Source organism: Cherax quadricarinatus, chromosome 58 (genome assembly GCF_038502225.1).
Source record: "Cherax quadricarinatus isolate ZL_2023a chromosome 58, ASM3850222v1, whole genome shotgun sequence".
Taxonomy (NCBI): Eukaryota; Metazoa; Arthropoda; class Malacostraca; order Decapoda; family Parastacidae; genus Cherax; species Cherax quadricarinatus.
In genome coordinates this window covers 21,896,943-21,911,565 of record NC_091349.1, presented here as the reverse complement: position 1 = coordinate 21,911,565, position 14,623 = coordinate 21,896,943, and positions in this window count along the sequence as shown.

Genomic DNA, 14,623 nt, shown 5'->3' with positions numbered 1-14,623 from the left:
ATGACAGGAAAGCAGGTTCTTTACCGCTGTAATGATGAGGGGTTACGTCCTGCAATTTCATACAGGTGCACAGGTAATTAAATCCAAAAAGGGGAAGTCTCAGGACGTTAGTCCATCTCCATCAGTTCTACTCGTTGATTGGCAGGTGACCCTCTCTGTCATCCAAGCTGGAAAGATAGACAGGTTACCCACTGCTTAAAAAATCACTCTCCATGATAAGTACAATACCTAAAAGATGTGGTGATTATTACAACAGTCAACTTAGAACAAAACTGAAAGGACTAAGTTTATTATTGGTCAAAAGTGAAGCTTTCAACCAATAAATCCACTAGAATACAAGGCAGGCATGTACTTACAGTAGTGCTGGGAGCTGTGAGTCTAGTGATTACCGTTTGGACCGGAGCCCAACATGTCACCTTTCGGGGGGGGAGGGGAAGGGATAGCGGGAGCTAGACTGACCCTACCTTAACAAGCAGCCGGCAGTCAAACTATCACTTTCGGGGTGGGGGAAAAAAGGCGGGAATAGCGGGAGCTTGACCTACCCTACCTTAACAAGTAGCCGGCAATGAAACTATTGTTACTATATACTCCCTCGCTACTCCTATCTATTGAACTTTTCCCTCACAGAGAGCATAGGCAATGGAGTCGAAGAGGTATGGGGTAGGTTTAAAAATGTAGTGTTAGAGTGTTCAGCAGAAGTTTGTGGTTACAGGAAAGTGGGTGCAGGAGGGAAGAGGAGCAATTGGTGGAATGATAATGTAAAGAGAGCAGTAAGGGTGAAAAAGCTAGCATATGAGAAGTTTTTACAAAGTAGAAGTAATGCAAGGAGGGAAGAGTATATGGAGAAAAAGAGAGAGGTTAAGAGAGTTGTGAAGCAATGTAAAAACAGAACAAATGAGAGAGTGGGTGAGATGTTATCAACAAATTTTTTTGAAAATAAGAAAATATTTTGGAGTGAGATTAACAAGTTAAGGAAGCCTAGAGAACAAATGGATTTGTCAGTTAAAAACAGGAGAGGAGAGTTATTAAATGGAGAGTTAGAGGTATTGGGAAGATGGAGGGAATATTTTGAGGAATTGTTAAATGTTGATAAAGATAGGGAAGCTGTGAATTCGTTTATAGGGCAAGGAGGAATAACATCTTACAGGAGTGAGGAAGAGCCAGTTGTGAGTGTGGGGGAAGTTTGTGAGGCAGTAGGTAAAATGAAAGGGGGTAAAGCAGCTGGGATTGATGGGATTAAGATAGAAATGTTAAAAGCAGGTGGGGATATAGTTTTGGAGTGGTTCGTGCTATTATTTAAAATATGTATGGAAGAGGGTAAGGTACCTAGGGATTGGCAGAGAGCATGCATAGTTCCTTTGTATAAAGGCAAAGGGGACAAAAGGGAGTGCAAAAATTATAGTTGGATAAGTCTGTTGAGTATACCTGGTAAAGTGTATGGTAGAGTTATTATTGAATGAATTAAGAGTAAGATGGAGAATAGGATAACAGATGAACAAGAAAGCTTTAGGAAAGGTAGGGGGTGTGTGTACCAGGTGTTTACAGTGAAACATATAAGTGAACAGCATTTAGATAAGGCTAAAGAGGTTTTTGTGGCATTTATGGATTTGGAAAAGGCGTATGACAGAGTGGATAGGGGGGCAATGTGGCAGTTGTTGCAGGTGTATGGTACAGGAGGTAGGTTACTGAAAGCAGTGAAGAGTTTTTAATAGGATAGTGAGGGTCAAGTTAGAGTATGTAGGAAAGAGGGAGATTATTTCCCAGTAAAAGTAGGCCTTAGACAAGGCTGTGTGATGTCACCATGGTTGTTTAATATATTTATAGATGGGTTGTAAGATAAGTAAATACGAGGGTCTTGGCAAGAGGCGTGGAGTTAAAAGATAAAGAATCACACATAAAGTGGGAGTTGTCACAGTTGCTCTTTGCTGATGACACTGTGCTCTTGGAAGATTCTGAAGAGAAGTTGCAGAGGTTGGTGGATGAATTTTGTAGGGTATGTAAAAGAAGAAAATTAAAAGTGAATACAGGAAAGAGTAAGGTTATGAGGATAACAAAAAGATTAGGTGATGAAAGATTGGATATCAGATTAGAGGGAGAGAGTATGGAGGAGGTGAATGCATTCAGATATTTGGGAGTGGACGTGTCAGTGGATGGATCTATGAAATGAGGTGAATCATAGAATTGATGAGGGGAAAAGGGTGAGCGGTGCACTTAGGAGTCTATGGAGACAAAGAACTTTGTCCTTGGAGGCAAAGAGGGGAATGTATGAGAGTATAGTTTTACCAACGCTCTTATATGGGTGTGAAGCATGGGTGATGAATGTTGCAGCAAGGAGAAGGCTGGAGGTAGTGGAGATGTCATGTCTGAGGGCAATGTGTGGTGTGAATATAATGCAGAGAATTCGTAGTTTGGAAGTTAGGAGGAGGTGCGGGATTGCCAAAACTGTTGTCCAGAGGGCTGAGGAAGGGTTGTTGAAGTGGTTCGGACATGTAGAGAGAATGGAGCGAAACAGAATGACTTCAAGAGTGTATCAGTCTGTAGTGGTAGGAAGGCGGGGTAGGGGTTGGCCTAGGAAAGGTTGGAGGGAGGGGGTAAAGGAGGTTTTGTGTGCGAGGGGCTTGAACTTCCAGCGGGCATGCGTGAGCGTGTTTGATAGGAGTGAATAGAGACAAATGGTTTTTAATACTTGATGTGCTGTTGGAGTGTGAGCAAAGTAACATTTATGAAGGGGTTCGGGGGAACCAGCCGGCCGGACTTGAGTCCTGGAGATGGGAAGTACAGTGCCTGCACACTGAAGGAGGGGTGTTAATGTTGCAGTTTAAAAACTGTTGTGTAAAACACCCTTCTGGCAAGACAGTGATAGAGTGAATGATGGTGAAAGTTTTACTCTTTAGGGCCACCCTGCCTTGGTGGGAATCGGCCAGTGTGTTAATAAAAAAAAATGACAAAGCTCAGAAAGTAGAGAGGGAGAGGACCTAGGAGCGATCAGTGAAGAGGCGGGGCCAGGAGCTGAGTCTCGACCCCTGCAACCACAATTAGGTGAGTACAGTTAGGTGAGTACTATTATAAGGGAGACTGTCTTTCCTCTGGCAAAAAAGTTCTTCTATTATTTTCACTGACATGCTAGGCCTAAAGTTCCCCTCTGAGAGTATGGTTTATTTTTTTTTATTATCACACTGGCCGATTCCCACCAAGGCAGGGTGGCCCGAAAAAGAAAAACTTTCACCATCATTCACTCCATCACTGTCTTGCCAGAAGGGTGCTTTACACTACAGTTTTTAAACTGCAACATTAACACCCCTCCTTCAGAGTGCAGGCACTGTACTTCCCATCTCCAGGACTCAAGTCCGGCCTGCCGGTTTCCCTGAATCCCTTCATAAATGTTACTTTGCTCACACTCCAACAGCACGTCAAGTATTAAAAACCATTTGTCTCCATTCACTCCTATCAAACACGCTCACGCATGCCTGCTGGAAGTCCAAGCCCCTTGCACACAAAACCTCCTTTACCCCCTCCCTCCAACCCTTCCTAGGCCGACCCCTACCCCACCTTCCTTCCACTACAGACTGATACACTCTTGAAGTCATTCTGTTTCGCTCCATTCTCTCTACATGTCCGAACCACCTCAACAACCCTTCCTCAGCCCTCTGGACAACAGTTTTGGTAATCCCGCACCTCCTCCTAACTTCCAAACTACGAATTCTCTGCATTATATTCACACCACACATTGCCCTCAGACATGACATCTCCACTGCCTCCAGCCTTCTCCTCGCTGCAACATTCATCACCCACGCTTCACACCCATATAAGAGCGTTGGTAAAACTATACTCTCATACATTCCCCTCTTTGCCTCCAAGGACAAAGTTCTTTGTCTCCACAGACTCCTAAGTGCACCACTCACTCTTTTTCCCTCATCAATTCTATGATTCACCTCATCTTTCATAGACCCATCCGGTGACACGTCCACTCCCAAATATCTGAATACGTTCACCTCCTCCATACTCTCTCCCTCCAATCTGATATTCAATCTTTCATCACCTAATCTTTTTGTTATCCTCATAACCTTACTCTTTCCTGTATTCACCTTTAATTTTCTTCTTTTGCACACCCTTCCAAATTCATCCACCAATCTCTGCAGCTTCTCTTCAGAATCTCCCAAGAGCACAGTGTCATCAGCAAAGAGCAGCTGTGACAACTCCCACTTTGTGTGTGATTCTTTATCTTTTAACTCCACGCCTCTTGCCAAGACCCTCGCATTTACTTCTCTTACAACCCCATCTATAAATATATTAAACAACCACGGTGACATCACACATCCTTGTCTAAGGCCTACTTTTACTGGGAAAAAATTTCCCTCTTTCCTACATACTCTAACTTGAGCCTCACTATCCTCGTAAAAACTCTTCACTGCTTTCAGTAACCTACCTCCTACACCATACACTTGCAACATCTGCCACATTGCCCCCCTATCCACCCTGTCATACGCCTTTTCCAAATCCATAAATGCCACAAAGACCTCTTTAGCCTTATCTAAATACTGTTCACTTATATGTTTCACTGTAAACACCTGGTCCACACACCCCCTACCTTTCCTAAAGCCTCCTTGTTCATCTGCTATCCTATTCTCCGTCTTATTCTTAATTCTTTCAATTATAACTCTACCATACACTTTACCAGGTACACTCAACAGACTTATCCCCCTATAATTTTTGCACTCTCTTTTATCCCCTTTGCCTTTATACAAAGGAACTATGCATGCTCTCTGCCAATCCCTAGGTACCTTACCCTCTTCCATACATTTATTAAATAATTGCACCAACCACTCCAAAACTATATCCCCTCCTGCTTTTAACATTTCTATCTTTATCCCATCAATCCCAGCTGCCTTACCCCCTTTCATTTTACCTACTGCCTCACGAACTTCCCCCACACTCACAACTGGCTCTTCCTCACTCCTACAAGATGTTATTCCTCCTTGCCCTATACACGAAATCACAGCTTCCCTATCTTCATCAACATTTAACAATTCCTCAAAATATTCCCTCCATCTTCCCAATACCTCTAACTCTCCATTTAATAACTCTCCTCTCCTATTTTTAACTGACAAATCCATTTGTTCTCTAGGCTTTCTTAACTTGTTAATCTCACTCCAAAACTTTTTCTTATTTTCAACAAAATTTGTTGATAACATATCACCCACTCTCTCATTTCCTCTCTTTTTACATTGCTTCACCACTCTCTTAACCTCTCTCTTTTTCTCCATATACTCCTCCCTCCTTGCATCACTTCTACTTTGTAAAAACTTCTCATATGCTAACTTTTTCTCCCTTACTACTCTCTTTACATCATCATTCCACCAATCGCTCCTCTTCCCTCCTGCACCCACTTTCCTGTAACCACAAACTTCTGCTGAACACTCTAACACTACATTTTTAAACCTACCCCATACCTCTTCGACCCCATTGCCTATGCTCTCATTAGCCCATCTATCCTCCAATAGCTGTTTATATCTTACCCTAACTGCCTCCTCTTTTAGTTTATAAACCTTCACCTCTCTCTTCCCTGATGCTTCTATTCTCCTTGTATCCCATCTACCTTTTACTCTCAGTGTAGCTACAACTAGAAAGTGATCTGATATATCTGTGGCCCCTCTATAAACATGTACATCCTGAAGTCTACTCAACAGTCTTTTATCTACCAATACATAATCCAACAAACTACTGTCATTTCGCCCTACATCATATCGTGTATACTTATTTATCCTCTTTTTCTTAAAATATGTATTACCTATAACTAAACCCCTTTCTATACAAAGTTCAATCAAAGGGCTCCCATTATCATTTACACCTGGCACCCCAAACTTACCTACCACACCCTCTCTAAAAGTTTCTCCTACTTTAGCATTCAGGTCCCCTACCACAATTACTCTCTCACTTGGTTCAAAGTCTCCTATACATTCACTTAACATCTCCCAAAATCTCTCTCTCTCCTCTGCATTCCTCTCTTCTCCAGGTGCATACACGCTTATTATGACCCACTTCTCGCATCCAACCTTTACTTTAATCCACATAATTCTTGAATTTACACATTCATATTCTCTTTTCTCCTTCCATAACTGATCATTTAACATTACTGCTACCCCTTCCTTTGCTCTAACTCTCTCAGATACTCCAGATTTAATCCCATTTATTTCCCCCCACTGAAACTCTCCTACCCCCTTCAGCTTTGTTTCGCTTAGGGCCAGGACATCCAACTTCTTTTCATTCATAACATCAGCAATCATCTGTTTCTTGTCATCCACACTACATCCACGCACATTTAAGCATCCCAGTTTTATAAAGTTTTTCTTCTTCTCTTTTTTAGTAAATGTATACAGGAGAAGGGGTTACTAGCCCATTGCTCCCGGCATTTTAGTCGCCTCATACGACACGCATGGCTTACGGAGGAAAGATTCTTTTCCACTTCCCCATGGACAATAGAAGAAATAAAAAAGAACAAGAGCTATTTAGAAAAAGGAGAAAAACCTAGATGTATGTATATATATATATATATGCATGTGCGTGTCTGTGAAGTGTGACCAAAGTGTAAGTAGGAGTAGCAAGATATCCCTGTTATCTAGCGTGTTTATGAGACAGAAAAAGAAACCAGCAATCCTACCATCATGCAAAACAGTTACAGGTTTTTGTTTCACAGTCATCTGGCAGGACGGTAGTACTTCCCTGGGTGGTTGCTGTCTACCAACCTACTACCTACAAGAGTATGGTTATGCTGCCTTATTGTACACTGTCTCCTTTTTTGACTCAGTATTTTCTGCAAGATTAGTTCCAAGCGGACACAGATTAAAGTTCTAGTACGCAAGAGAGACTGTGAAAAAACACGAAAGAACACCGCGGCACGGTGATACAGCACACCATCACACCACCACCACTCCTCACAACCATCACACCACACAACCATAGATCGACACCATGCCTAACCCTTCTAGGGTAGGGTAGGTGCCTGAGCCTGAGCCTTTAGCTCATAAGACTGTCATTCCCATTTGCACCCTTGGGGAGGGGATGGCAGACCAGAGAGGCCTAGGTTGTGGCTAGGCCTGGGGACAGTTGGTCCCAAAGATGAGGAGGTACTTGTGCCTCCTCCCATGGGAGACTTAGATCTCAGACACTCCCTAAAGAGGGAGCCAAAGCCGGGCCACCACTTGGAAAAAGCCCGGGCCGGGAGAATACCGGCTAATCTTTAATAATAATAACACACAACCATCACCCCACACAACCACACCACACAACCACCACACCACTCAAAAACACCTCACAACCATCACACCACACAACCACACCACACAACTACCACACCACTCAACCACACCTCACAACCATACCTCACAACCATCACACCACACAACCACACCATACAACCATCACACCACTCAACCACACCTCACAACCATCACACCACTCAACCACACCTCACAACCATTACACCACCACCACTCCACACAACCACCACACCACCACCACACCACTCAACCACACCTCACAACCCCCACACTACCAGCACACCACCACTCCTCACAACCATCATACCACACAACAACCACACCAGACAACCACCACACCACTCAACCACGCCTCACAACCATCACACCACACAACCACACCATACAACCATCACACCACTCAACCACACCTCACAACCATCACACCGCTCAACCACACCTCACAACCATTACACCACTACCACTCCACACAACCACCACACCACCACCACACCACTCAACCACACCTCACAACCCCCACACTACCAGCACACCACCACTCCTCACAACCATCATACCACACAACAACCACACCATACAACCATCACACCACTCAACCACACCTCACAACCATCACACCGCTCAACCACACCTCACAACCATTACACCACTACCACTCCACACAACCACACCATACAACCATCACACCACTCAACCACACCTCACAACCATCACACCACTCAACCACACCTCACAACCATTACACCACCACCACTCCACACAACCACCACACCACCACCACACCACTCAACCACACCTCACAACCCCCACACTACCAGCACACCACAACTCCTCACAACCATCATACCACACAACAACCACACCACTCAACAACTCCTCACAACCATCACACCACACAACCACACCACACAACCACCACACCACTCAACCACACCTCACAACCATCACACCACACAACCACACCATACAACCATCGCACCACTCAACCACACCTCACAACCCCCACACCACCACCACTCCACACAACCACCACTTAACCACACCTCACAACCATCACACCACACAATGATCACACCATATAACCATCATACCACACACAAAAGAACCACACAGCCACACCACACCGCCACCACCACACCACATAACCACATCACACCACCACCACCACAACCACCACACCACCACTACACCACACCACCACCATACCACACCACCACCACACCACACAACCACCTCAGCACCACCATACCACATCACCACCACACCACACAACCACCACCACACCACCATACCACACCACCACCACACCACACAACCACCACACCACACAACCACCACACCTCACATGATCTTCACAACCCTCACACTTCACCCATCACTTCACCAGCCACAAACTTCACCAACCCTTCACCTAACATCTATCTAAGCACTTCACCTTGACAGCCCCACACCTCGTATATCAAGTGCCACCCGTACAAGCCCCACACTTCGCCCCCACCCGTCCCACCCATGACAGACAACCCCATATCTTGCGTCTCTCACCAAACCCATGACAACACACGCGTTACCACCTCGCTCCTCCCATGCCAGTTCACACCTCGCCCCTCCCATGCCAGCCCACACCTCGCTCCTCCCATGTCAGCCCACACCTCGCCCCTCCCATGCCAGCTCACACCTCGCCCCTCCCATGCCAGTTCACACCTCGCCCCTCGCATGCCAGCTCCACACCTCGCCCCTCGCATGCCAGCCCACACCTCGCCCCTCCCATGCCAGCCCACACCTCGCCCCTCGCATGCCAGCCCACACCTCGCCCCTCCCATGCCAGCCCACACCTCGCCCCTCCCATGCCAGCCCACACCTCGCCCCTCCCATGCCAGCTCACAACTCGCCCCTCCCATGCCAGCCCACACTTCGCCCCTCCCATGCCAGCTCACACCTCACCCTCCTGTGCCAGCCCATACCTCTCTCCACCCGTGCCAGCCACACCAGTACCGTCCCACTCCTCGCCCCACCCATGCCAGCCCTATCCCCACTCTATCTGTGCCAGTCCCACCTGTGCCAAACCTCACCCCCCACCAATGCAAGTTCCCACCCATGCCAATCCACAAGTAGCAGATCCTGCCCCACCCATGCCAGTTCCCACCGCGCCCCACCTGTGCCAACCCACAAGTCACAGAACCTGCCCCACCCATGCAAGCTCCCACCGCACCCCACTCATGCCAACGCCCACATTGCCCCATCCTCCCAACCAGCGCAAGCCCCACACCTCACCCCACCCGTGCCTGATCCACGCGCCGCCCCTCCCATGCCAGCTCCCACCTCCTCCCTCCCATGCCAGCTCCCACCTCTTCCCTCCCATGCAGGCTCCCACCTCTCCCCTCCCATGCTATCTACCACCTCGCCCCTCCCAGGCTATTTGTGAAACAGAATTCCACCATGACAGAATTTTCCTGCCTCGCTGCTGAGATTGTATACTTCACATTGTCTTCCAAGAACTGGTGTGATGCTGTTTGTGTTTGTTGGTGCTTATTAATGTTTGTTGATATTTGTTAGTGTATGTTAATGTACGTTGGTAATCGTTGGGATTTATCATTTTTTTAACATTTATTGGTGTTTGCTTGTGTATGTTATTGTTGGTGTTTGATGTTATTACTTAGTGTTTGTTGGTGTTTGTTAGTGTTTGTTGGCGTTTATGAGCGTGAATGTCCGCTAGTGTTACTTGATATCTGTAAATGTTTTATCAAGTTTGCTTGTGTTTCTTTCTGCCTTGCTGTTTGTTAATAACTTCGGCTCTTGTAAAATAATTTGGAGTTTACTGCGATTGTTAGTGTATGTTAGTGTATCGTAGGGGTTCTTAAATGGAGATATCGAGGGTTGAAGGTAGACACACTTGTTGGATGGTAACGATGCATTGTCAGACTGTGATGATGGGAGATGGAGCCCAGCCTTGTCGTGTTCTAGCCTGGATGTCTAACGCCTACTGAGGAGGAGGCAGAGGTACGAACGTACACATGCGCATTCCGTGACGTCACACAAACAGTCACAGGCCTAGGGATCTCCAATCTAAAGCACATGGATGATACTGATATGCTATACAACACAGGGATCAGCAACTATGCTCACAGCTCGGTCATGTTACGTATGTCGTCTCGACATACACTACTATCTATAGGCTGAACAGGCAGGTGGTTCTGGGCTGATTCTATACAATAACAAATTCCCAGGTTACAACCTATACAGATGTGACAGAGTGAACAGGCAAAAGGGGGGGGGGGTGGCCTGTACATTGCAGAGTCACTTGTTTGCACAGAACTGGTTAATTAATGCCTCAAATGATGTAGTGGAAGTTTTAGCAGTAAAGGTCGAGAACCAAAACCTAGTCATTGTGGTAGTCTACAAGCCTCCGGATGCAACATCCCAGCAATTCCAGGAACAGCTGTTAAAAATTGACCACTGTCTGAAAAATCTTCCAGCTCCTGCACCCAACATCTTGCTCCTGGGGGATTTCAACTTAAGGCACCTAAAATGGAGGAATATAGCAAATAATATTGTTGCAGTAATAACACCAGGAGGCAGCTCTGATGAAAACTCACACTCACACGAGCTTTTAAATCTCTGCACAAAATTCAATTTAAACCAGCAAATAATAGAGCCTACTAGACTGGAGAATACACTAGACCTCATCTTCACTAACAATGATGATCTGATAAGAAATGTCACCATATCAAAAACAATATACTCAGATCACAACATAATTGAGGTTCAGACATGTATGCGTGGAGCCCCAGACCGACATAATGAGACTAGTCACGAGGGAGCATTCACCAAATTCAACTTAAATAACAAAAAGATAAAGTGGGACCAAGTAAACCAAGTCCTAACCGATATAAGCTGGGAAGATGTATTAAGCAACACAGACCCCAACTTATGCCTAGAACAGATTAACTTGGTGGCACTCGATGTATGCACAAGGCTTATTCCTCTAAGAAAAAGGAGGAGTAGATGTAAAATAGAAAGAGACAGGCGCTCCCTTTACAGGTGACGGAAAAGAATAAGAGAGCGGCTAAAAGAGGTCAATATATCTGAAATATGTAGGGAGACACTGGTCAGAGAAATAGCAAGCATCGAACTTAAGCTAAAGGAATCTTGTAGGAGTCAGGAATCACGGGAAGAACTAAAAGCCATAAATGAAATCGAAAGAAACCCAAAGTATTTCTTCTCCTATGCCAAATCAAAGTCGAGAACAACATCCAGTATTGGGCCCTTACTTAAACAAGATGGGTCCTACACAGATGACAGCAAGGAAATGAGTGAGCTACTCAAGTCCCAATATGACTCAGTTTTTAGCAAGCCGCTAACCAGACTGAGAGTCGAAGATCAAAATGAATTTTTTATGAGAGAGCCACAAAATTTGGTTAACACAAGCCTATCCGATGTTATCCTGACACCAAATGACTTCAAACAGGCGATAAATGACATGCCCATGCACTCTGCCCCAGGGCCAGACTCATGGAACTCCGTGTTCATCAAGAACTGCAAGAAGCCCCTATCACAAGCCTTTTCCATCCTATGGAGAGGGAGCATGGACATGGGGGTCGTCCCACAGTTACTAAAAACAACAGACATAGCCTCACTCCACAAAGGGGGCAGTAAAGCAACAGCAAAGAACTACAGACCGATAGCACTAACATCCCATATCATAAAAATCTTTGAAAGGGTCCTAAGAAGCAAGATCACCACCCATCTAGAAACCCATCAGTTACACAACCCAGGGCAACATGGGTTTAGAACAGGTCGCTTCTGTCTGTCTCAACTATTGGATCACTACGACAAGGTCCTAAATGCACTAGAAGACAAAAAGAATGCAGATGTAATATATACAGACTTTGCAAAAGCCTTCGACAAGTGTGACCATGGCGTAATAGTGCACAAAATGCGTGCTAAAGGAATAACAGGAAAAGTCGATCGATGGATCTATAATTTCCTCACTAACAGAACACAGAGAGTAGTCGTCAACAGAGTAAAGTCCGAGGCAGCTACGGTGAAAAGCTCTGTTCCACAAGGCACAGTACTCGCTCCCATCTTGCTCCTCATCCTCATATCCGACATAGACAAGGATGTCAGCCACAGCACCGTGTCTTCCTTTGCAGATGACACCCTAATCTGCATGACAGTGTCTTCCTTTGCAAACACTGCAAGGCTCCAGGCGGACATCAACCAAATCTTTCAGTGGGCTGCAGAAAACAATATGAAGTTCAACGATGAGAAATTTCAATTACTCAGATATGGTAAACACGAGGAAATTAAATCTTCATCAGAGTACAAAACAAATTCTGGCCACAAAATAGAGTGAAACACCAATGTCAAAGACCTGAGAGTGATCATGTCGGAGGATCTCACCTTCAAGGACCATAACATTGTATCAATCGCATCTGCTAGAAAAATGACAGGATCGATAATGAGAACCTTCAAAACTAGGGAGGCCAAGCCCATGATGACACTCTTCAGGTCACTTGTTCTATCTAGGCTGGAATATTGCTGCACACTAACAGCACCTTTCAAGGCAGGTGAAATTGCTGACCTAGAAAATGTACAGAGAACCTTCACAGCGCGCATAACGGAGATAAAACACCTCAATTACTGGGAGCGCTTGAGGTTCCTAAACCTGTATTCCCTGGAACGCAGGCGGGAGAGATACATGATTATATACACCTGGAAAATCCTAGAGGGACTAGTACCGAACTTGCACACGAAAATCACTCACTACGAAAGCAAAAGACTTGGCAGACGATGCAACATCCCCCCAATGAAAAGCAGGGGTGTCACTAGCACGTTAAGAGACCATACAATAAGTGTCAGGGGCCCGAGACTGTTCAACTGCCTCCCAGCATACATAAGGGGGATTACCAACAGACCCCTGGCAGTCTTCAAGCTGGCACTGGACAAGCACCTAAAGTCGGTTCCTGACCAGCCGGGCTGTGGCTCGTACGTTGGTTTGCATGCAGCCAGCAGCAACAGCCTGGTTGACCAGGCTCTGATCCACCAGGAGGCCTGGTCACAGACCGGGCTGTGGGGGCGTTGACCCCCGGAACTCTCTCCAGGTAAACTCCAGGTATATAACTTAGAACTAATGGATGGTATCACAATGGGTGTTAACAAAATGAGTTGTTAATGTAATCACTTTTAACGTAATGATTTTTAAATCATTGTACAATATGGATGGAATTGATCGATCGATCTGTATTCATGCACTCTACGGATTCTGAAGAGGAATAAATATATATATATACAAGGTGAAATTAACAGCAAAGGTATCTGGTGCACTCAGATTATTACTGTCAAATTCTCAGAATACGGAGGGAACGTGAATACGAAAAAAAAATTTTTTTAAAAACTAATCACTTAATAACAAACAGTTGACAGTTTACTTCATCTCGGACATCTAGTTATACAGACTATGTACATTTAAACCCAATTCTGCGAGGGTGAGGTTTACATATGCAGAATGGTTATCACCTCTGGGAGGATCGAATTCCTCTGCAATGGCTAACACATGCCTTCACTGAGGGAGATCTGAACGAGTATCTACAAAAGACACAGCTACATGGACGATCTGAACGAGTATCTACAAAAGATACAGCTACATTCACTAGTGACTGTGGAATTACTAACTTCTGCTAGGAGTACACAACTCGACTATTCAATACAGCAATTCTTGGCTCATTACAGAGTCACTAATGGGTGCTGGTGGCTTCACAGTCAGAATAAGATCTTCCTGGAGCAGGAATCGAATCACCAGAACACAAGGGATCAGTTCTTTCTTACTGGAGGAATGAACAAACTCGGTGGCGTGGATGACTCTCCCCGGTTAAAAAAATTAATGCTATAACACGCAAGGGAGAACAAATCTACTATCTCAAACTGCAAGCACAGGAGAAAATAAATGAACACGGTCAACAATGCTGATATTCAATCTGAGTCGCACACAGTGACACGAGGTATCAGCTATAAAGAAACTTCACTTACAAACGTTAACAACATGTGAAAGTTACTCGAGAAATAACTTCTTACAATGCACTGATTACTGTCAACTAGGATGGGATCACCATCTGGAACATTAGGAACAACAACAGACACTCTAAGAGAGAGCACTAGCCGCAACAGAGATGTCTTTCTGCAGACAGCATGTGACATCAACAAGAGATGGCATTACTAGTTTCAAGTAATCGTTTTCTGACAAGGCATTCCCTGTGGAGAAACTACTACTCGAACTAGCAGACATTGCAGGGATAGGCTATGCGCTCAAAGCAGTCTGAGTGTCCCCGGACACTTGAGGCAACAGAACA